Source organism: Balaenoptera acutorostrata, chromosome 9 (genome assembly GCF_949987535.1).
Source record: "Balaenoptera acutorostrata chromosome 9, mBalAcu1.1, whole genome shotgun sequence".
Lineage (NCBI taxonomy): Eukaryota > Metazoa > Chordata > Mammalia > Artiodactyla > Balaenopteridae > Balaenoptera > Balaenoptera acutorostrata.
Window position 1 is genome coordinate 51,941,964 of NC_080072.1, and position 24,649 is coordinate 51,966,612.

Genomic DNA, 24,649 nt, shown 5'->3' on the forward strand with positions numbered 1-24,649 from the left:
CAAAACAAAAAGGAATACAACAAAAAAAAGAATGTTGGGGACTGCCCTGGTGGCACAATGGTTAAGAATCTGCCTGCCAATGCAGAGGACACCTGTTCAATCCCTGGTCCGGAAGATCCCACATGCCACAGAGCAACTAAGCCTGTGCGCCACAACTACTGAGCCTGCGCTCTAGAGCCCGTGTGCCGCAACTACTGAGTACATGCACCGCATCTACTGAAGCTCACATGCTTGAGAGCCCATGCTCCACAACCGCAATGAGAAGCCCGCGCACCACAATGAAGAGTAGCCCCCGCTCGCTGCAACTAGAGAAAGCCTGCGCGCAGCAACGAAGATCCAATGCAGCCAAAAAAATAAATTAAAAAAAAAAAAAAGAATGTTGTCTATAGCCTGATATATACAGGATAGGCGATTCTCAAGGCTCTGACCTTTAAGGGTATAACACTCTTCCATTCATAGAGAAATAAAAAGTTGCAGAACAGAGCATAACATTTGTCTTGTTGGAGGTTTACAGAAACATGATGATCTGACCTACATAGACAGCTGCAAGAACAAAGGATTCCTATGCCAAGAAGTCTGCAACAACCAACCACGCCTCTCCCTCACCTTGCCTTTAAACACGCCTTGCTAAATAAATAAAATAAAAATGTCTTGCTGAAAACCTTTGGGGAGTTCAGGGCTTTTGGGGGCATGACCCACCCATTCTCCTTGCATGGCCCTGCAATAAAAACTTTCTCTGCTCCAAACTCCAACATTTCAGTATTGTTTGGCCTCACTGTGCTTCAGGCACAGGAACTTGCGTTCAGTAGCAATTTTAGCTAAGCCTGCCTAGGAGTCTGTGCCCATGGCAGGTCGATCCCGACCAGAGGCAGCCCCTTCCCTGAATCCTCAGCACCTGCCAGAGCTCATTTCCCTCCCGGGATCTTGGAGGGACTTTCCCTGACAGGGGTACAGGAACTTGCTCAGTAACAGTGCTCCAGCTAGGCCTCTACTTGCACGGTGGATTTGCATATATTTGCTTACTGTAGCTAAGGCTTCCTCACTCTTGATCAAAGCAAAAACAAACAAAAAGTGGGAAGAGAGGCCCTCTGTATGGGAGGCAAAGGCCGAGGGGACACAAACCTACACAAACATATACATACAGTCACCATTGAACACTCACAGCACACACAAGGGTGCTAGGCAGAATAAAGGCCCCCGAAAGATGTCCACATCCTAGTCCCAGAACCTGTGAACATGTTATCTTACATGGCAAAAGGGACTTTGCAGATGTGATTAAGTTTAAGGACCTTAAAATGGGGAGGGTAGCCCAGGTTATCAGGTGGGCCCAATCTATTTACACGAATCCTTGAAATTAGAGAATCTTTCCCAAGAGCTTTGGTCAGAAAACAAAATAAAACAATGTGAGAAAGAAAGAAGACACAGGGATCTGTTATGCTGCTAACTTTGGAGATGGAAGAAGGGACCATGAGCCAAGGAATGCAGGCAGCCTCTAGCAGCTGGAAAAGGTAAGGTAATCTTCAGTCTAGAGCCTCTAGAAAGGAAATGTAATAAGGAAGAACAAATCTTTGGATCTGTTTCTTTTACTTTAACCTTTGTATTCCATTGCTTTTGCTGTAAATTAATCACTAAAAGAATTTCGCCTAGAGCCTGAAATATACAGGACAGCCCATTCTCAAGGGTCTGACCTTTAAAGGTACAACACTTTTAGAGATAAAAAGTTGCAGAACAGACAATAACAATTGTCTTGTTGGAGGCTTACAGCAGCATGTGACCAGGATTTGGACAGCTGTAAGAACAAAGGATTCCTGAACCAAGAAGTGTGCAACAACCAGCCACACCTCCTCCCCTTTTAGTATACGAGAAGCCTGAATTCTAACTCAGGTAAGATGGTTCTTTGGGACACTAGTCCACCATCTTCTCAGTCTGCTGGCTTTCCAAATAAAGTCACTATTCCTTGCCCCAACAACTCACCTCTCCATTTTTGGCCTGTCGTGCAGCGAGCAGTATGGGCTTGGACTTGATAACAGGAATACAGCCCTGCTGACACCTTGATGGTAGCCCAGTGAGACCCAAGTTGGACTTTAACTTATAGAACTATAAGATAATACATATGTGTTTTAAGTCACAAAATTTGTGGTAATTTGTTATAGCACCAATAGAAAACTAATACACAGGCAATGCCTATGTCCTCACGCCTAGACAGACACTGAATCACACTGTCATACACACTTGGACAGACCCAGGCAGAGAGACCCAGAGACGTCAGCAGGCTTTCTTTTATTTATTTATTTATTTATTTAACTTTATTTTTGGCTGCGTTGGGTCTTCGTTGCTGCGCATGGGCTTTCTCTAGTTGCGGCGAGCAGGGAGCTACTCTTTGTTGAGATGCAAGGGCTTCTCACTGTGGAGGCTTCTCTTGTTGCGGAGCACGAGTTCCAGGCACACGGGCTTCAGTAGTTGTGGCACGTGGGCTCAGTAGTTGTGGCTTGTGGGCTCTAGAGCGCAGGCTCAGTAGTTGTGGCGCACGGGCTTAGTTGCTCCACGGCATGTGGGATCTTCCTGGACCAGGGCTCGAACCCGTGTCCCCTGCATTGGCAGGCAGATTCTTAACCACTGCACCACCAGGGAAGTCCAGCAGGCTTTCAGTGGAGGTTGGGGAGAAATGAACCTTCAGGGGTGCTCTGTGGGGGTGTGGTGCAGTCTTAGGGCTGCTCCTTGTTTGTTGTGAGAAAGCACAGAGCAAAGGCCCCTCCTGCTGACCACATTCTCACAGCCTCGCCTTTGCTCTGCTCCCTCAGTCCTTATGTATAGTTTTAACAACCTTTATACCAGTTTTTACCTTAAAAGCTGTTGAGAACACAGCATGAATGAACCTCGAGGACATGATGCCAAGTGAAATAAGCCAGTCACAAAAGGACAAAGACTGTATGACTCCACTTATATGAGATCCCTAGAGAAGTCAAATTCATAGAGACAGAAAGTGGAATGGTAGGGCTTCCCTGGTGGTGCAGTGGTTAAGAATCCGCCTGCCAATGCAGGGGACACGGGTTCGAGCCCTGGTCCAGGAAGATCCCACATGCCGCAGAGCAACTAAGCCCGTGCGCCACAGCTACTAAGCCTGCGCTCTAGAGCCCGCGAGCCACAACTGCTGAGCCTGTGAGCCACAACTACTGAAGCCCGTGTGCCTAGAGCCCGTGCTCCGCAACAGGAGAAGCCACCCAATGAGAAGCCTGCACATCGCAACGAAGAGTAGTCCCCGCTTGCCACAACCAGAGAAAGCCCGCGCGCAGCAACGAAGACCCAATGCAGCCAAAAATAAAATTAATTAATTAAAAAAAAAAAAGTGGCATGGTGGTTGCAGGCGTAATAGAGAAGAACAAATCTGACTCCACATTAGATCTGTTTCTTTTACTTTAACCTTTTTATTCTATTGCTTTTGCTTCAAGTTAAGAATGTTGCCTATTGTGTTGGGGGGGAGGGATAAATTGGGAGATCGGGGTTGATATATACACAGTTCTATATATAAAACAGATAAGTAATAAGAACCTACTGTATAGCACAGGGAACTCTACTCAATACTCTGCAATAATGACCTATATGGGAAAAGAATCAAAAAAAGAGCAGATATATGTATATGTATAACGGATTCACTTTGCTGTACAGCAGAAGCTAACACAACACTGTAAATCAACTATATTCCAATAAAAATTAGTTTAAAAAAAGAATGCTGCCTATAGTCTGAAATATACATGATAGTCCATTCTCAAGGCTCTGACCTTTAAAGGTATAACACTTTTCCCTTCATATAGAGATAAAAAGTTGCAGAACAGAGAATAATATTTGTCTTGTTGGAGGTTTACAGGAACATCATGACCTGACTGACCTATGTGGACAGATGCAAGAACAAAGGATTCCTAGTCTCTGGACGTCATGATTGTTCACTAGTGGCTCCGCAGCACTGAGCACAGTGGCCAGGCATCAGCTGATATTCAATAAATATTTGTTGAATGAACGAATGAGAGACCAAAATACTGGACACATGCGGTATCTGTACTGTTCAGGGAAGGGCAGAGGACTTGGATCGGGGATCTAGCTCATTGATTCCTCATTGTGTGCTCTGACCTTGGCCAAGACACTTCACCTCTGAACCTCAGTTTCTCTATGTGTAAAGTAGGGGCTGTCTGCCCCACAGGGTTCTTGTCAAGGTCAAATGAAATACATGTGATAAGGGTTCAGTTACTGTCCCAGGGAGCTGCACAGTGACCCGGAAGCTTTGGCCGAAGCATAGAGGGAGCAAGGAGGCTTTGACTGAGAGAGCTGGACTAACAGGGTTCTAATCCAGTTCCAAGTCCACCATCAATCCCCAGGTGACCATGGATCTGTATTAGTTTCTTATGGCTGCTATAACAGACTACTGAAAACTTTGTGGCTTAAAACAACATGGATTTATTCTCTTACAGTTCTGGAGATCAGAAGTCTAAAATCAAGGTTTCAACGGGACTGCATTCCTTCTGAAGGCTTCAGGAAAGATCCATTTCCTTGTCTTGTCCAGCCTCCAGAGACCACCTGTATGCCTGTGCTGTGGGCCCCTTCCTTGTATCACTCCAACCTCTTACTTCCACCCTTATATCTTCTACTGGACTCTCTGATCTCCTGCCTTCCTCTTATAAGGATCCTTGTGATGATATCAGCCCATTCAGATAATCCAGAATAATCTCCCTATCTCAAGATCTGTACCTTAATCACATCTGCAAAGTCCCTTTTGCCATACAAAGTAACATTCACAGGTTCTGGGGATTAGGACATGGGCACTAGTACCATCCTTCTCCCACTTGGGCATCAATCTCTTCTTCCAGAAAATAATAGCCTCAGTCTGCCCTGCCCTCCCTCCATCCTCCCCCTGGAGGAGTGCTCTCATGGAGCCAGGAATGTTGGATGGAGACCAGGGAGTGAGTTCCCGACTGCTTCACCACCCCAGCTCACAAACTGCCCCAATCTTGTCGTGGGTAGTTACAGCCCCAGGACCTAACTGCCCCCTAACCTGTGCTCTGCCCTTCCCTTCCATTTCCTGGGCTTTTCCAGGCAGGCCAGCCTCCTCCCACCCCAATGACAACCAACCTTTCACAAAAAAACACCCTTTATTACTAAATTGCAAACATTTCCTGCCTGCACCCCCTACCCTGCACTCTAGGAACCTTAATCCAAATATTTCTCCCACATCCAATCCTCACTCACAGCCCCTTAGGGAAGTCATACTTCATTTTACATTTCTATTTTACAGGTGGAGATATTGAGGCTCTACCCCTTCCTCCTCACTCCAGCTCCCGGATCTCCTCTGCCACTGTCCTTTCTGCTCTCAGCCTCCAGGGCCAGGACAGTTTCAACAAGATTCACTGAATCCAAACTGGGGACAGTCTCAAATTAATCAGAGGGGCCCCAGCAATCATCCCAGCTCCTACTCGGCATTCACCATTCATTTAGACTACAAATATTTCCTGAGCACTGACTAGATACTTGGTACTGTTCTAAGTTGGGCACAAAATTGACACAATTCCTTGCTCTCATATGGTTCACTTTGTAGTGGTGGGAGACCATCACATAAACAGGCAGTAATATCAGATGGTGGTAAATGTGGTGAAAAAGAATAAAGCCAGGGAAGGCAACGGAGCACACAGGGGTGAGGATGACAACCATATTCGAGAGAAGGTGGTCAGGAAAAGGTTTGCTAATAAGCAGACATTTAAACAGATTTCCAAAGAAAGGAGGGAGCGAGCAACATGGAAGTGGCGGAATATTCCAGGCTGGAATCAGCATCACTTCCAGCAGCTGCTACCCAGATTTCCTGTTGCAGTACCAGCCAGCACATTTCCCATCTTCTGTCTCAGAAAATGATGCCAACATCTCCCCAGTCCATAAGCCAGAAACCTGATAGTCATTTTTGTCCCTGACCTCTCCCTCTCTCCCCACACCCCAGAAGTCCCCAGGCCCTAGAGATTTTATTCACTAAGTATCTCATGAATCCACTACTTCCCTCAATTCCAAAATTCTTTTTTACCCATCCCCCTCCAGCCCTACTCCACTCATAGCCTTCCTCATCTCAGCAAATGGCCACACACTCTTCCGATTTCTCAGCCCAAAAACCCTTGGAGTCATCCTAATTCCTCCCTTTCTCCCACACCCAGTATCCAATCCATCAGCAAATCTCATTAGCACTGCCTTCAAACTACATCCAGATTCCTACCCTTTCACCGCCCCCTCTGCCACCATTTACCCCCTGCTTCAAGTCATGGTTGCCTTGAGCCTGTGCTGTTCAAAATAGACCTTCATGTCCTTTGCTTGCTTTCCCTTGTCCTTAGAATCTGTTCCTAGATCAGATGCTGAACTGAAAAAAAAAAAAAAAAAAGTTTCCATTGCATTCAGAGTAAAATCCCAAATCCTTACCCAGTCTGACTAATGCAGCCTTCTAGGTTCTGGTCCAGACCGCACACGCCTACCATGCGCCCTGCTCCCTGCTCACCAGTCCCACTGGCTTCCTTGCTGTTTGTTCTGAGAAGGCACTGAGTACATTCCTGCCTCAGGGCCTTTGGACTTACTGTTCCCTCTGCCTGGAACACTTCTCCCTTGTAGTATAAACTGTTAGGTTCTTTTTTTTTTGTAATGAAAGCGCCTGTCTTAAGCTTTGATTACTGAGGCAGCCACATCCAAGGATATCTTGAATGAACAAATCACTAGATAAAGAGCCAGGCTGCCTCCTGGAACTGAGGCTCCTTTGTTTTAGAGGTATTGGTTGATCTCAGTAACTGACCATTTGGGCCACTTGTTTTTTCTCTTCTCACACTTTAAATTCCTGCTCATATGTTTTTTTGTTTTTTAAATAAATTTATTTATTTATTTATTTATTTATTTATTTATTTATTTATGGCTGCGTTGGGTCTTCGTTGCTGCGCGCGGGCTTTCTCTAGTTGCAGCGAGCGGGGCCTACTTTTCATCATGCTGCACCAGCTTCTCATTGTGGTGGCTTCTCTTGTCGTGGAGCATGGGCTGTAGGTGCGCGGGCTTCAGTAATTGTGGCACACAGGCTCAGTAGTTGTGGTGCACGGGCTTAGTTGCTCCGCGGCATGTGGGATTTTCCTGGACCAGGGCTCGAACCCGTGTCCCCTGCATTGGCAGGCGGATTCTTAACCACTGTGCCTCCAGGGAAGCCCATCATATGTTTTAAATTCATCAATGAAGAGTGAGACTGAAACCCTAGGTCACCACCGTCAACGCCAATAAAAGCAGAACCCCAAGCCCACACATTCTTTCTTCCTCTCTCTACGGCAACCTTGCTCTATGGCCACAGGTACGCTGCGTAATTTCCGGGTCCTGTAGACGAACCTTTATTTTTTCAAAGTTTCCTGATGCTTATTGCTGCAGGATATCTTGCAATCATAATAAGAACTTTAAGGGCCAGTCCTGCCATAACATTGCTTATTGACAGGCAGAGACAGGCACAAAACAATTGGCGTAGTGGGCAGGATTGCATGATTGCCCTTGCAATTAAACAAGGGGAGTGCCCTTTTTACCTGTAACTTGCTTACTAACCACGTAACTCAGGTGGGTAACACCATCTGAGAAAGGAGCACCGCTTGCTGGGGGTCTGTTGCGCTACTGTGTGCTTTCACATGTTTCTCAGTGGTGTGTTGCCTGTGGTATCCAACCCAAAAGGTCACAGCTGCCGTAATAATCCAAGGATCTCCCCAGAGTGGTGTGATAAAGACTAAATGGTCTAATGAGAAGATTAGGCCACTAATTATAAAGGGCTTAATTGACTATTGCCTAAGGGTCCTCCATGCCTCAAGGCCAAGGAGAGCTAAGGAGGGTAGATTGAATTGCAAGGCTATTGTCACTACTCAAGGAGAGGCTAAAGGCATGAGAAAAACATTCCCTTAGGGGAAGAGGATAGGAGACCTCTTCCTGCTGTCCATCCAAAAGGCACTAAAACTCCAAGAAGAAAACTTAGATTCTTTCTCTGTCCCTTGAAGATGTAAATCTTATAATGTCTTTGAAATATAAACACCCCAGGAGATTACTTGTCAAGGACAAATACAAATCTTAAAAGTCTTCTCCACAAATATTAGTAAGAAGCTTTAGCCATTGGAGCAGGTAACCTTAAATTGTTCCATCTGCCAACTTGGATTCAACTGTTATTATAAACTAATGAGTTTTATATTGTTGTATGTGATTCATAGCTAAAATTTTGGAACAGAAGCTATAGAGTGTCTGTGTCTGTTTGCACATTTATGTATATCTATGGATACACGTTATATATATGTGATTTTTTTCTTTCTCTACCTCTGGATGGAAATGCCAAAATTAATTTCTAAAAGAGATCTATTTAATTGGTTTAAAAATAAATAGTTATGAATTAAGTATTCCTAAAACTCAGAAATACAGTAACTAACTCAAATGTTTTTCGAGTTCACATGATCTGGCGTAATCTCTGGTAAATAAAAACTGGTTAAATTAAAATAGGTATGTCTTTAGAGTTACCAGCATTAAATAAAATGCAGATTGGGACCTCCCTGGTGGTCCAGTAGTTAAGACTCCACACTTCCACTGCAGGGGGTGAGGGTTCGATCCCTGGTTGGGGAACTAAGATCCCACATGACACACGGTAAGTAAGTTAAGTAAAGTAAGTAAGTAAGTAAATAAATAAATAAATAATAAATATAAAAATACAGAATAAATAAATAAATATAAATAAATAAATAAAATGCAGATAAGCAACTTTTATTCTCCCTGGGCTTACTAGTCAAATAAATTCTTGTTATCTCCATTACAAAATTTGTCAGCAAGAAAGGTAGTTTTGGGGCTTCCCTGGTGGCGCAGTGGTTGAGAATCTGCCTGCCAATGCAGGGGACACGGGTTCGAACCCTGGTCTGGGAAGATCCCACATGCCACGGAGCAGCTGGGCCCGTGAGTCACAATTACTGAGCCTGCGCGTCTGGAGCCTGTGCTCCGCAACAAGAGAGGCCGTGATAGTGAGAGGCCCGCGCACCGCGATGAAGAGTGGCCCCCGCTTGCCACAACTAGAGGAAGCCCTCGTACAGAAACGAAGACCCAACACAGCCATACATACACACATACATACATACATACATAAAATAAATACAGTATAAAGTGTTAAAAATAAATAAATAAATAAATTTAAAAAAAAAAAAAAGTAGTTTTGGATGACGGCTGACTTGTGTCTAATTAAGTTTTTGTGGGTAGTCTAAACATAATTGTTGGAAGATAGATAAATGTAAGTGGGATAACAGTCTTTAGGTGAACTTTACTGCAATAATTATGTGTTATGGTATGTCTACTTAAAAATAGTTTCCCAAATCTTTGGTAACTTCCACCCTGAAAATTTTGCTAAGTTAAATTAAATGATGGGAATTCATTGAATGTCTAGATCATTTCCAAATATGATAAAATACTGAAATAGGAATTGCTCAACAAGTCTAAGTTTACCTAATTTTGACCTCCTATTACAGAGGAAATGGTATTTTCTTCTATTAGTAAGCATGTTCTGTGCCACATTGTAAAACTGTACTATGAAGAAATGTATGTTTCTAGAAATTATGAAATGTATTCATAAATTTGCCAATCTAAAGAATGCTGATTTAACAGACAGCTCAGTTCACAAGTGCTTACTTTTTTTTGGCCGCACCGCACGGCTTGAGGGATCACAGTTCCCCAAGGGCCACAGCAGTGAAAGTGCCAAATCCTAACCACTAGACCACCAGGGAACTCCCCACACATGTGCTTACTTCTTAGTGTTCATTAGAAATTAAGGTTTCTAAAGGTTAAGAATTCTAATTAATATATGTAATTAAAGCTACTAGAAATAATAAGGTAAACAACTCTGTATGCAAGGAAAGTAGGATTTTTTTTTGGCTTAGAGAAGGTATGATGTATGGAGATGCACTTTTGTTAAGGGAAAAGAAAGTAAATTTTTCCTAAAGTAAAACTGGTTATTTCAGAATGGAAAAGAGGAAAATAAAGGATGAAATGGTATAGAAAGTTGGGAAGAAAGAGAAAGGAACAGAGAATTTTACCTTGTGGGGTCAAGCTGGCTAAAATGGAATTGTTACTATAAGGGTTTTTTTTTAAACATAGGCTTTAATATCAGTAGTATGCTTATGTATTTTCTTTCATCTGCTAAAAGGACAAAGTTATCTTGGAGCATTGATCTACTCCTCATAAGAGATTACAAAAGGTTTTTCTTTACCTTTTAAGTAATCTGGCTAGGAATCAAAGATGTTGTGTTTTACCAAAATAATTTCCTCTGCTTCATGTTATCTTAATCAGGTGTTTGATTACTAAGAAAACTGAGTCTTCTGAATATTATGAGAACTCACAACTATGGGACCTTCTGTATTTGCCTTTTAAATCTTTTGTCACTTTGGTTAAGTAGATAATTAAGTATTGTTTCATAATGATCTGTGATGTAATTTAGTTAAGTGTCCAAAACCTTTTGATATTTTGGACAAACTTGCCCAAATCAAATTCTAAGTGAAGTCTTTTTGACCTGGGAGTAACTTTGGGATTTTCTAGAGGTCTAAGGAAAACGGGATTCATAAAACTGCTAACAAAAGATCAAGATCAAGAATTAATTACATAGGGACTTCCCTGGTGGCGCAGTGGTTGAGAATCTGCCTGCTAATGCAGGGCACACGGGTTTGAGCCCTGGTCTGGGAAGATCCCACATGCCGCGGAGCGGCTGGGCCCGTGAGCCACAATTACTGGGCCTGCGCGTCTGGAGCCTGTGCTCCGCAACGAGAGAGGCCGCGATAGTGAGAGGCCCGCGCACCGTGATGAAGAGTGGCCCCCGCTTGCCACAACTAGAGAAAGCCCTAGCACAGAAACGAAGACCCAACATAGCAATCAATCAATCAATCAATCAATTAATCAATAAAAAAATAAATCTTTAAAAAAAAAAAAAAAAAAGAATCCGCCTGCCAATGCAGGGGACACGGGTTTGAGCCCTGGTCCGGGAAGATCCCACATGCCGCAGAGCAACTAAGCCTGTGCGCCACAACTACTGAGCCTGCGCTCTAGAGCCCGCGAGCCACAACTACCGAGCCTGTGTGTCAGAACTACCGAAGCCTGCGTGCCTAGAGCCTGTGCTCCACAACAAGAGAAGCCACCCCAACGAGAAGCCCGCACACTGCAACGAACAGTGGCCCCCACTCGCCACAACTAGAGAAAGCCTGCGTACAGCAACAAAGACCCAATGCAGCCAAATAAATAAATTAATTAATTTTAAAAAAAGAATTACATAGGATTGAATGAACTGCTGAGGATAATTATAATTTTTTAATGCCTTTTGCTTGAAACATTGTTGGTTCTTTAATCTTTTGTTTTCCAGATTTAAGGAAACTTTTTCTCTTAAGCTAACTATGACTTATAGTAATTTGGTAAAGTATATCTTTGTGAACAAAGATGAAACAATTACTTTTCCTTCCTACCTGATCCCTCCAGAATTTGGAAACTCCCATTGAGTATTCTTATTTTCATGGCAATATAGTTATTTGCATAAGGGCAACAAGAATCTGTTCTCCTTGTGACAGGACAAAATTGGAAATGTTGATTATATCACCAAGGTTTTTGACAGGAATATCATATTTGAGAGAGACATACACAGACTCAGGTATGGCCAGATGGCTTTAAGGAAATAAGTTGACTTTATAGAGCCAACAAGCCCCTTGGAAAAATCACCCTGGTACCTTGCTTACAGGGTTTCAGCAGCATTATAAGATCACTTCCTGGAAGGCCCAGGAACCTCAGGATATTTTGGGAACCTCAAGAAGAGAGAGGAATTCACCCAATTTTACAGGTATTGCGGGCAAAGTCTGATGGTAAATTCTAGGCTTGGTTTCCTAGCCTCAAGAGGCATTTAAAAATTCAATCTGGAGATTCCTTATGAAAAGTTCCAGCAAGGCAGACTTAAAAGAGCCTATATGATCAATCACTATTCTTGCTGCACCTGTGTAAATAATCAGGCCACATTTAATGAGACTAGACTTATTTTGCAAACAAATTAGTCTTACTTTGATTATCTCTGATAGAAATGGGAGTGAGTATAGAGAGAAAAAAATTATGTTTCAATGGAAAACTATTGTATACCTTGGAGACATCAGATTCTAGTCCTGTTAATTGTCTTTGGCCTTTTGTTTTGTACCTTTCAACTGGACTGGATGCTGCATTCTTCTTGTTTCCTCCAATATCTGGCTATAACACTCCAGACTAATGTTTCCAATTTTTCTCCCACCCTCTGACTTGGAATCATTAAGAACAAAAACCACCCTTTTCCCAAAGCTATGCAGGCTGAAGTGGGACAACTTGATGTAAACTTCAGAGAGATCTCCACGACAGCTCATGTATGGACAATCTTCATGACTGTTGCTATGTGGGCCACTAAGAAAAATCACCAGAGACATTCAAACTGCAAACCAGGAAAATCTATCAGATTGCCATTGTCTGCCCTCATTCCATCTGAAAATGCCTCAAGCCTGACATCTAGAAATCTTCTTGACTGCTGCCTTCAGAACTCAGAAACTTGGATTATAATATGCTCCAGTCATGAATCTTTTTTGTTTGTTTGTTTCTTCTGTTTCCCTAGAAATGCCTCTTATTTAATACCTGATCCAAGGGAATTCCCTGACAGTCCAGTGGTTAGGACTTGGAGCTTTTACCACAGAGGGCTTGGGTTCAATCCCTGGTCAGGGAACTAAGATCCCACAAGCCGTTGAAGGCAAAAAAAAGTTTAAACAATTAAATAAACAAATACCTGATCCAAATACCTGCATCATGTAGGCCTAACTTGGGGAACCCACCTGCATCACTGCTTCCGAAAATGGGATATAACCCTTTAACTGACCTATCCTCAGGACTAAAAGACTGGTTCAATGAGATATAGAGCAAACTCCCAACTCAGGACAGGTTCAATGCTACTTATACCAGATGGCCCAAGATGTTAAAGTATTCCACAATCTTACCAAATCTTTGAACAGATTCCCAGCCCCCCACCTCCCCCAGAGATAAATGATCTACTTTCAAGACTGGACTTTTCAAGTTTGATACAATGGCTATGGACTGAATTTCAGACTATTGCCTGTATAATTATTATCAGATTTGCTACTATAACCCTATTTAGATGTGCAATTTCTGGTTACAATGTACCCTACCCCGACTTTTAGCCAATCAGTTACCCAGCCAGTTAATGTCCTCACCATTGATTCTGATGCCTCTGCATCACAGGGTAGATTGCATTGTAAACCCTGACAGGTTGTTGGATTTTTTGGGTTTTTTATAATGCAAGTGCCTGACTTAAGTTTTGATTGCCTATGTATCCACTTCAAAGATGACTATCTTTTGGGCAGGGGGAGCAAATAATTTTTAATTTCCTTCCTTCCTTCCTTCCTTTCTTTCCAAATACACCAAAGGATCATGCAATGCTGCTAGCATTGGATGCAATCCTGGGCCACAAGTCTGCACACTCTTTTGCAACTGGTCCTGTGATGGCTGAACCTTTCATCTTGCCTCTACTGTTTACTATGATCCCAGTGTTATCTTCAAAATAAAGAAACATGCCATCTTTTCTCTGGTAAGACTTTTGTTGTCAAATTACCGCTGCTGGATGTACTTTCTTTCTGAACTCTGGTTTGCCTTTCTTTTTTAAATACTTTTTTTTTTTTTTTTGGCCATGCCACGAGGCACGTGGGATCTTAGTTCCCCTACCAGGGATGGAACCCATGCCCCCTGCACTGTAACTGCAGAGTCTTAACCACTGGACCACCAGGGAAGTCTGCTAGTTTGCCTTTCTTGACAGTGGCCCTCACCGTGTCACCCATACCAGCAGTAGAAAGTCTATTCAGTTGTCCCTTGATCCCCTTCACAGAGATGATAAAAAGATTTTGGCTCCTGTGTTCAAAGATGGCTATCTAGAATAAACACATTGCCAGCCACTAGATAAAAAGCCAGGCCGCCTCCCTGCATTGAGGTTCCTTTGTTTTAGCAATGTTGGTTGAATTTGATAACTGTTTGGGCCGCTTGTTTTTTCTCTTTCCATGCTTTAAATTTCTGTCCTTATGTTTTAAATTCACCAATAAAGAGTGAGCGCGCAAAAACCTTGGTCCCCACCCTTGACCCCAATAAAAGCAGAACCCCAGGCTCACACATGCTTTCTCTCTCTCTCCCCATGACCTCGCTGTGTGGCCCCAGGTGCTGTGTGACTTCCAGGTCCTGTAAGTAAAAAACTTTTGTTTTTTCAAAGTTTCCCAATGGCTGTTGCTGAAGGGTGCCTTGCAATCATAATAAGAACCACGAGGGCCAATCCAACCACATCATTGCTTGACAGGCTGAGACCGGCACAAAACACCCCCTCATATCCACAGGGCTCTCCTTTCCTCATTTCACTGTGGTCTCTGCCCAAATATCACCTCCCCTTTCTCTGCTTTAATTTTTTTCATAGCACCATCACCAACTATCTGTTTTCTCTACCCTCCTCTCCTCCTATTAGAATGTCAGCTTCATGAGAGCAGGGATTTTGTCTGGTTCACTGTTGTAGCCCCAACACCTAGAACAGCCCAGCACATAGTAGTCACTCGATTAATCTTGAATTGATTCGTTGAATAAATCCCCACTGCCACCCTGCTGGTCCGAGGCACCATCACCCCAGCCCTGGACTCCTGAAGCAGCTCCCTAACTAGTCCGCCTGGCTCACCCCCATGCCCACACTCAACTCCTTCTGCACACACCAGCCAAGGGGATCTTTCAAAACTGCCAACTGAATTCACTCCCTAGCTTAAACTCTGCAATGATCAAATAATTTGATAATTCCTCGAACTGATGAGATTTTGTGGAAATAGTCACTCTTACTGGTATGAGTGCACACCGGAGGGCAATGTGATAATATCTCTCAAAGTAAATAATATATGTACCTTTTGTCCCAACAATTCCATATCTAGGAATTTATCCTCTAGATAGGTTCTTTTTTTTTCTTCATTGTTTTATAGGATTTAAAAAAATTTGTAAATTGTGGTAAAATATACATAACAAAAAATTTACCATTTCAGCCATATTCATGTGTACAGTTCAGCTGCATTAAGTACATTCATATTTCTGTGAAACAACCACTACCATCCATCTACAGAACCTTTTCATCTTCTCAAACTGAAACTCCATACCCATTCCCCTCTCCCCAGCCTTCTGCCAACTACCATTCTACTTCCTGTCTCTATGAATTTGACTACTCCAGGTACCTCATATAAGTGGAGCCATACGTTATGTGTCCTTTTACAACTGGCTTATTTCACTTAGCATAATGTCTTCAAGTTTCTTCCATGTTGTAGCATGTGTCAGAATTTTCTTCCTTTTTAAGGCTAAATTCCATTTTTTAATTCCATTGTGTGTATAGACCACATTTTGTTTATCTATTCATCTGTTGATGGACCCTTGGGTTGCTTCCACCTCTTGGCTATTGTGGAATAGTGCTGCCATGAAAATGAGCATACAAATATCTATTTGAGTGCCTGCCTTCAATCTTTTGGGTATATGCCCAGAAGTAGAATTGCTGGATCATATGTTACTATATTTAATTTTTTAAGGAACCACCATACTGCTTTCACAGCAGCTGCACCATTTTGAATTCCCACTCCTCTACATAGATTCTTACGTACAAGGATGGATAGATATGCAAGGACACTCACTGCAGCACTGACTGAAATAGTAGAAGCCACTTAAAGTCAATAAAGTTATTTACATTAATAGAATCACATAGCTCTATATACACTGATAAGGAACCATCTGTAGCACATCCTGTTAAATAAACAAAGCAAAGTGCAAGGGAATTGGGGGTAACCTTACTTCTAGGGATTGGTGCAAATGTATCCTGTTGCAAGATTGGTCCATTCACTCTCCACAGTAGGCTGGTCTCCCTAGGGGCTGAGTACACCTAGATGCTGGACTCAGGGCTGACCATCTGTTCTTGGATGTGATGAAAAGGCATTCTGTTCCTGTCATAATCTTTGGTCATCTGCGATAGAAAGCCTTTGAGAGCAGTCATGCATAATGTAGGCTCCAGGTCAAAGCAAAAGGTAAAAAACCAATAGCTATAGTTTTAGGTGTCACAAATCACTGTACCTTTCATCTAGGGGCTGCTGAGAACCAAGAACATTGATAAAAGACATTCAGGAGAATTGGATGAAGGTTGGTCTTGGCATTCACCAGGGACTATAGTAGAGTATTTAGCACCACTGGCAAATCAGTCAGACCTGGCCTTGGCCATGATCATGGAAGCTGGGATTGGAGGGTGTGAATTTCAAAGAAGATATGATTCTACAGGCTCACTGGTTGAGGACACACCACCCTCTCTTTGGACCCTGTGGGTGGGGTGGGGTAGGTCTTAACACTATTTGTAAAAGTACAGAGATGGGAATAACATGACTTTGGTTACTGGAATAATTATGGGGGGTGGGGGAAGACCCCAGATCTGTGATCAGCCTCTATAGAAAAATTTGCTCAGAAACATTGTCAGGATTGAGGAAGCCCTGAGGAGCCAGTATTATCTATGAAATCTCCTGTTCACTACCTCACAAGGACAAATCAGAAAGTAATTGAGGCAGTGATGATTTCTTGAATAATTCTTCAGTCCACTGTCTTAAAAGCATTGTACAGAATATTCAAAGAGGATAAATAGAAATGTTAATATCATAACTACTAAGATTTGTAACTGGTTGGATTTAAAGATTAGTGTGATAATCTGGTTTCCCTCAGAATCTTATTTTAGTAAGAATAACTGGGGAATTCCCTGGTGGTCCAGTGGTTAGGACTCTGCGATTCCACTGCAGGGGGCATGGGTTCGATCCCTGGCCAGGGAGCTAAGACCCCGCAAGCCCCACAGTGTGGCAAAAAAAAAAAAAGAATAACTGCTATGTGACTGTATTAGGGTTATAGTTATAAGCCAAATTATTTGAGACCCTAAAAAAGGCAATACTATCACAGTGTTACCAGTTATCTATTGCTGCATAACAAACCATCTCATAACTATGTGGTTTACTGTTGCAGGCAAAACTGGATGTTAAAATAAGTGGATTAAAGTATGATGAAGATATTTACATTGTGTCAAAGTCTCTTCCCACCAAATACTGATTACTCACAAAGGGAAACTAATAACTGTATGGTAGAAAAACCACCTTAACCAAATGATTACCAGCATCCTGTATAACATCATGTATCCCTTGATATGATGCAGTGCGAAAGGACATTACTCCTCTGATTTTCTTGCCAAAAATATATAATCTCGGGCTTCCCTGGTGGTGCAGTGGTTGAGAATCTGCCTGCCAATGCAGGGGACACGGGTTCGAGCCCTGGTCTGGGAAGATCCCACATGCCGCGGAGCAACTAGGCCCGTGAGCCACAATTACTGAGCCTGCGCGTCTGGAGCCTGTGCTCCGCAACAAGAGAGGCCACGATAGTGAGAGGCCCGCACACCGCGATGAAGAGTGGCCCCCGCTTGCCACAACTAGAGAAAGCCCTCGCACAGAAACGAAGACCCAACACAGCCATAAATAAATAAATAAATTAAAAAATATATATATATATATAATCTCTAACTATGAGAAAATATCAGACAAACCTAAAGTGAGGGACATTCTATAAAATAACTGACCAGTACTCTTCAAAAGTGTCAGTCATAAAAGACAAAGACAGTTTGAGGAACTGTCATAGATTGGAGGAGAATAAAGAGACAGGACAATTAAATGCCATCTGGATTCATAGATTGATTGGATCCTGGACCAGAGAAGGGACGTTGGTGCAAAAACTGGCAAAGATGAAATGAAGTTTATAAATGAATTAATAGAATTGAATCAAAGCCAATTTCCTGATTTCTTATGATTGTACTCTGGTTATATTTCAACATTTGGGGAAACTGGATGAAAAGTATACAGGAACTGTACTACTTCTGCAATTTTTCTGTAAGTCAAAGATTATTACAAAATATAAAGATTAAAAAATAAAATACGCTTAGTGGTTTACAATAATAGCTATTTTATAATATTTCAAGATTTTGTGAGCCAGGAATTTGGGCAAGACTCAGCAGGATAATCCTTCTGCTCCACGTTGCAGTGACTGGGGTCACTTGGTGGTATTCAGCTTGTGTCTGAGCTGGTCCTGAGCATCCAAGATGATTTTGCTCATGTGCTTGGCACTTGGGCAAGAATTGCTGGAAGGCAGGCCTCAACTGAGGCCCCCTCCTCTCTATGTAGTCCCTGGGCTTCTCAATGTGGCCTCTCCTGCAGGGTGATCAGTCTTCTTACATGGTGTCTCTGGGATCTAAGAGCTAGTATTCCAAAATACAGGAAGTAGAAGCTGCCACTCCCTGTCTTGGTCAATTTGGGCTGCTGTAACAGAATACCATAGATTGGGGGGCTTAAACAACCAAAATTTATTTCTCACAGTTCTTATAACAGACAAGAACAAACCTGACTCCATGTCAGATCTCTTCCTTTAGCTCGAACCCTTGTGCTCTATTGCCCATGCTTACTCATGCTGGCTCTGCACCTTTGTAAAGAACGTTGCCTATAGCCTGAAATATACATGATAGCCCATTCTGGAGGCTCTGACCTTTAAAGGTATAACACTTTTCCCTTCATATAGAGATAAAAAGTTGCAGAACAGGGACTTCCCTGGTGGTCCAGTGGTTAAGACTCTGGCACTCCCAATGCAGGGGGCCCGGGTCAGATCCCAGGTCAAGGAACTAGATCCCACATGCCGCAACTCTAGATCCTGGGTGCCACAACAAAGATCTCACACGTGGCGACGAAGATCCCACGTGCCGCAACTAAGACCCGGTGCAGCCAAATAAATAAATAAATATTAAAAAAAAAAAAAAGTTGCAGAACAAAAAATAGCAATTGCTGGTTAGAACTTCATGCTTTCACTGCCAAGGGTGCGGGTTCAATCCCTGGTAGGGGAACTAACATCCTGTAAGCCACATGGTGTGGCAAAAAAATAAATAAATGAATTAATTTAGAAAAGAAAATAACCATTGCCTTGTTGCAGGTTTATAGGAACATTGTGAGCAGACTTTGGACAGCTGCAAGAACTAAGGATTCCTGAACCAAGAAGTCTGCAACAACCTGCCATACCCTCCACCCCCTTTTAGTATAAAAGAAGCCTGAATTCAAACTCGGGTAAGATGGTTCTTTGGGACACTAGTCCACCATCTTAGCCTGCCGGTTTTCCATATAAAGTTGCTACTCCTTGCCCCAAAAACTCGTCTCTCAATTTATTGTCCTGTCATGTGGCAAGCAGTACAAGCTTGGACTTGGTAACATTCCGAAGCCTGGGAGTCTGAGATCAGGGTGCCGGCACAGCCAGTTCTGGTGAGGACCATCTTCTAGGTTGCAGACTGCTGACTTCTTAATGCATCCAGACATGGTAGAGAGCAGAATGAGGCAAGTTCTCTCATGATTCTTATAAGGGCACTAATCCCATCTAATACTAATCACCTCCTCTAACCCTAATCAGGTCCCAAAGGTCCCACCTCCTAATACCATCACATGGGAGATAGACAGTTTCAACATACGAATTTTGGAGAGACACAAACATGCAGTCCATAACAGTCCCTTACGGCCTGGAGCTAGAAACCGGCAGAGTGTCACTTTCACCATATAATATTGGTCAGAGCAGTCACAGAGCCTGTCTACATTCAAGTGAAGGGGACACAGACCTCACTTCTCAATAGTCAAAGAATTTGTTCCTTTTTTTTAACCCATCACACATGGGAAAGAGATTAGATTAATCATAACCCTTGGTTCTTGGCATACTTTTTTTTTTCTTGGCTGCGCCACGTGGCTTGTAAAATCTTAGTTCCCCAACCAGGAATCGAACCTGCACCGTTGGCAGTGAGAGTGCCAAGTCCTAACCACTGGACCACCAGGGAGTTTCTCCAGCATACTCTCATCATTGATGCAGGCATGGACTGCCTTTATATATTTATTTGTGTATTTGCTTAGCTTTTTTCAAAAAGGCAAAGGAAAGCTTATGTTTTTCCTTTTTGTGTCATTTATGATTTGTATACCTGCTTGATAATATGACTAGAAAGAACTTCTAAGCTTATCTCTGGTTGGAATGGGGTGACACGATACTCTTATTTCTAAAATATATTTCCCTTATTTGCATTATTTGGCAAAACTTAGCAGAACTAAAAAAATAACTGTACAGTCTAAGAGGTTTCTGGAGAGAGAGGCTCGAACTCCCCTGGCGGCCCAGTGGTTAAGAGTCTGCGCTTCCACTGCAGGGGCCTGGGTTTGATCCCTGGTCAGGGAACAAAGATCCTGCATGCTGCTCATGGCACGGCCCAAAAAAAAAAAAAAAGAGAGAGAGAGAGAGGCTCTAAAGATTGTTCTAAAAAGTAAACACAGGCTGTGGTTTCTCAGCTAAATTTCCTGTAGGTAAGGTAGGAAAATAAAACATTTGATCTGGAGATGGTATTACAGTGAAAACGCATGGGCTTTGCAATTAAACCCACTTGGGTTGAATCCTGACTCCTCTACTTTCTAGCTGTTTGGGAATTCGGCTAGTTCCCAGAGCCTCAATTTCCTCATCCTTATGCTGGGAATAATGTCAACTTTGCAGGGTGTTGTGAGGATTACAAGATACAACAGTGTAAGTAAAGCATCTATTATTCTAATTGGTATAAAGTAGTTCTCAGTATATGACTACTAGTGTGATTATGTACATTAATGTTTAGTAGGCTACAAATAATACTTTCAAACTACTCCTAAGAGAAGGAAGACAGATAGACATACACGTCCCTATTTAGAAACTGAAGATACGAAGACCAGGAACACACTGAAGATCACAGGCTGGTACAATGGAAGGAGGACCGGGTACTGCTGACTGTGGACCAGCACTCAGCACTGATGGAGCCCTGGGCAGGCAGATGGGGCAAGGTGAGCACCTCATAACAGGACACTGACCTTGTCACCTCAGACTTACCTGCAGCAAGACCATGTACTGAGAACAGGACTGAAACCACAGACCCTGCCCCCTGGAGAGGCATTCTACTAGCTGAGTAAGTGATGACAGGATTTGGAGGTTTTCCCAAATCATAATGGGAAAATATCCATATACATTACTAAAAAAAAACCCAGAGCAGTACCATTTGTCTTCCTAAGTGAGGTAGCAGTTTTACTGTCTGCAATAATGTTTGAGAAATGAAGACTGAGAATCAAGCACTTTTAGCTTGCAAAAGTGAACTTTTCCTTCTTAACTTTTTGTTATAATGGTTAATGAAAGGATTTTTTGCCACAGAGAGCATTTGAATTAATTTCAGACAGTACAAAGCACAAAGAAGTAACTTGAAGGTTATGCTATCAAATGTAACAATAATACTCTAGTGTATAAGTGTGGATAATTTGATTTCACGAGGTTTTTGTTTCTTTTGTGAAAAGCATAAATGTATAGTAAAAGTATCCAAAAGTGGAAAGCATAGAACAGTATGCCATCATTTGTGCATAAAAATGGGATATGTGTGGCAAAAATGCATAGAATTTCTCTGGCAGTATACCCAAGGAACTAGGACTATTGGTAGCCTCATGTTTATACTTTTGTAAACATATGTATAGCATCCATAACTGATATGTAGCATTGTTTACATTGTTAATCATGTTACTCAAATTTACATAAATGGTATCAAATCAGATGCATCATTCTGTATCTTATTTTTCCATTCAACCTTTTGTATATTTATATAAATATACATAAATACATGTATATTTCAATAAGGTATATGTATATTCATATGGTTCAAAAATCAAAACAGCATAGAAAGGTTCACAGAGGAAAGTCTCATCCCTAAGCCGTGCCCTCTCCCCAAGCAACCACTTAAAAAAATTTTTTTTTGTACCTTTCCATAATTCTCTTTCTTTCTTTCTTCCTTTACTTTTTTTTTTTGGCTGTGCTGTGCATCTTGCAGGATCTCAGTTCCCCAACCAGGGACTGAACCCGGGCCATGGCAGTGAAAGCCCAGGATCCTAACCACCAGGCCACGAGGGAACTCCCTCCAAAATTTTCTTATGCAAACACATATATTCTCCCTCCTCCTTTTTTACACAAAAGATTGCATTCTATTGTCACCTTTCTGCACCTTTCTTTTTTTTTAAATTGAAGTATAGTTGATGTACAATATTATATGTTACAGGTGTACAATATAGTGATTCACAATTTTTAAAGGTTATACTCCATTTATAGCTATTATAAAATATTGGCGATACTTCCTATGCCGTACAATATATCCTTGTAGCTTATTTCACACATAAAAGTTTGTACCTCTTAAGCCCCTACCCCAATGTTGCTCCTCCCCCCTTCTCTCTCCTCACTGGTAACCACTAGCTTGTTTTCTATATCTGTGAGTCTGTTTCTTTTTTGTTATATTCACTAGTTTGTTGTATTTTTTATTTTATTTAAAAAAAAATTTTTTTTGGCTGTGCCCTGAGGTATGTGGGATGTGGGATCTTAGTTCCCCAACCAGGGACCGAACCCTTGCCCCCTGCAGTGTAAGCGTGGAGTCTTAACCACTGGACTGCCAGGGAATTCCCTGTTGTATTTTTTAGATTCCACATATAAGTGATATCATACAGTATTTGTCCTTCTCTGACTTATTTCACTCAGCATAATACCCTTCAAGTCCATCCATGTTGTTACAAATGGCAAAATTTCATTCTTTTTTATGGCTGAGTTGTATTCCAGTGTGTGTGTGTGTGTGCATGCGTGTGTGCGTACACATCTTCTTTATCCACTCATTTGTTGATGAACACTGAGGCTGCTTCCATATCTTGGCAATTGTAAACAATGCTGCTATGAACATTGGGGTGCATGTATCTTTTCAAATTAGTGTTTTTGTTTTTTTGGATATACATCCAGGAGTGGAATTGATGGGTCATATGGTAGTTCTATTTTTAGTTTTTTGAGACACATCCATACAGTTTTCCACAGGGGCCACACCAATTTACGTTCCCACCAACAGTGTATGAGGGTTCCCTTTTCACCACATCCTCACCAACGTTTGTTATTTGTGTTCTGTTTGATGATAGCCATCCTGACAAGTGTGAGGTGACATCTCACTGTGGTTCTGATTTGCATCTTCCTGGTGATTAACGATGTTGAGCATCTTTTCATGTGACTGTTGGCCATCTGCATGTTTTCTTTGAAAAAATATCTATTGAGGTCTTTGCCCATTTTTAAGTCGGGTTGTTTGTTGTTTTGGTGTCCAGTTGTAGGAGATGTTTATATATTTTGGGTATTAAATCCTTATCGGCCATATCATTTGCAAATCTCTTCTCCCATTCAGTAGGTTTTTTTTTTTTTTTTTTCTGGTGGCACCACACAGCTTTCGGGATCTTAGTTCCCCAACCAGGGATGGAACTCATGCCCCCTGCAATGGAAGCGCAAAGTCCTAAACCACTGGACCGCCAGGGAATTCCCTCAGTAGGTTATCTTTTCGTTTTGCTGATGGCTTCCGTTGCTGTGAAAAAGCTTTTAAATATAATTAGGTCCCATTTGTTTATTTTTGCTTTTATTTCCTTTGCTTTAGGAGACAGATCCAAAAAAATACTGCTGCGATTTATGTCAGAGTGTTACGCCTATGTTTTCGTCTAGGAATTTTATGGTTTCTAGTCTTACATTTAGGTCTTTAATCCTTTTTGCATTTATTTTTGTATATAGTGTTAGAGAATGTTCTAACTTCATTCTTTTTCATGTAACTGTCCAGTTTTCCCAGCACCACTTATTGAAGAGACTGTCTTTTCTCCATCGTATGCTCTTGACTCCTTTGTTGTAGTTTAATTGACCATAAGTGTACACACCTTTCTTCTTTCACTTAACAATATACTTGGAAAGTTTTCCATATTTGTACATCAAGAGCTTTCTCATTCTTTTTTCACCAGGTTAAATCTCATTGCGTGTATGTACCATCATTTGTTTAACTGGCCCCTAACTGAAAGACCATTGAGCTGTTTCCTAGACAAAGCCTCCAGCCTTCCTTGACAGAGCAGCTGATCAAGCAGTCAGGATGGGCTTATAAAAAAGTGTGGGGAGGTGGGGAGACACTCTACCATCCCAGGTGGACTGAGGGCAGAGGTAAGGGCAGGACAGGGAGGAAAGGCAGGAGGGGAGAGGCAAGGTGGGAGCTCCCCGGTGCCCTGGGAGGCTGGTTTCTCTCAGGCTTTTCCTCTGGTGCCCCACCACCCATTACTCTGTCTCAGTTTCTTCTCCACATTCCCCTTACCTCTTGGCCTTCCCCCAGGTCTAGGCCTGACTCTGCCCGGGGAACTTCCCAAGACCCGTCCGCGAGGGTTGGAGAGGGTTGCCGAGGTGTAAGGACCTGGGGTTTATTTAGCTCTCTGGGCCTGCAGTCTCACTGGCTTTCCACATAGCCCTGCCCCTACTCCCAGCTCCCCTGGCACATGGTCCAGGACCTTAAGCAAGAACTGAATGGCTCAGTGGCCTTCATCTGGCCCCGGGTCAGCTTTCCTGTCTGCCCCACTGGCAATCTCTGGGCACCTAAACCTAGACTGCTTTGGGCTAGTGGGAATGGGCTGAGGAAGCA

General features: G+C 42.4%; 1 protein-coding gene across 2 annotated transcripts in view; it reads right to left on the reverse strand.

Annotated features, from left to right (window-relative positions):
* ANAPC15 (anaphase promoting complex subunit 15) overlaps positions 1 to 24,649 on the reverse strand; it is a 72,465-nt gene that overhangs the window by 12,386 nt on the left and 35,430 nt on the right. The gene's annotated exons all lie outside the window — the stretch shown is intronic.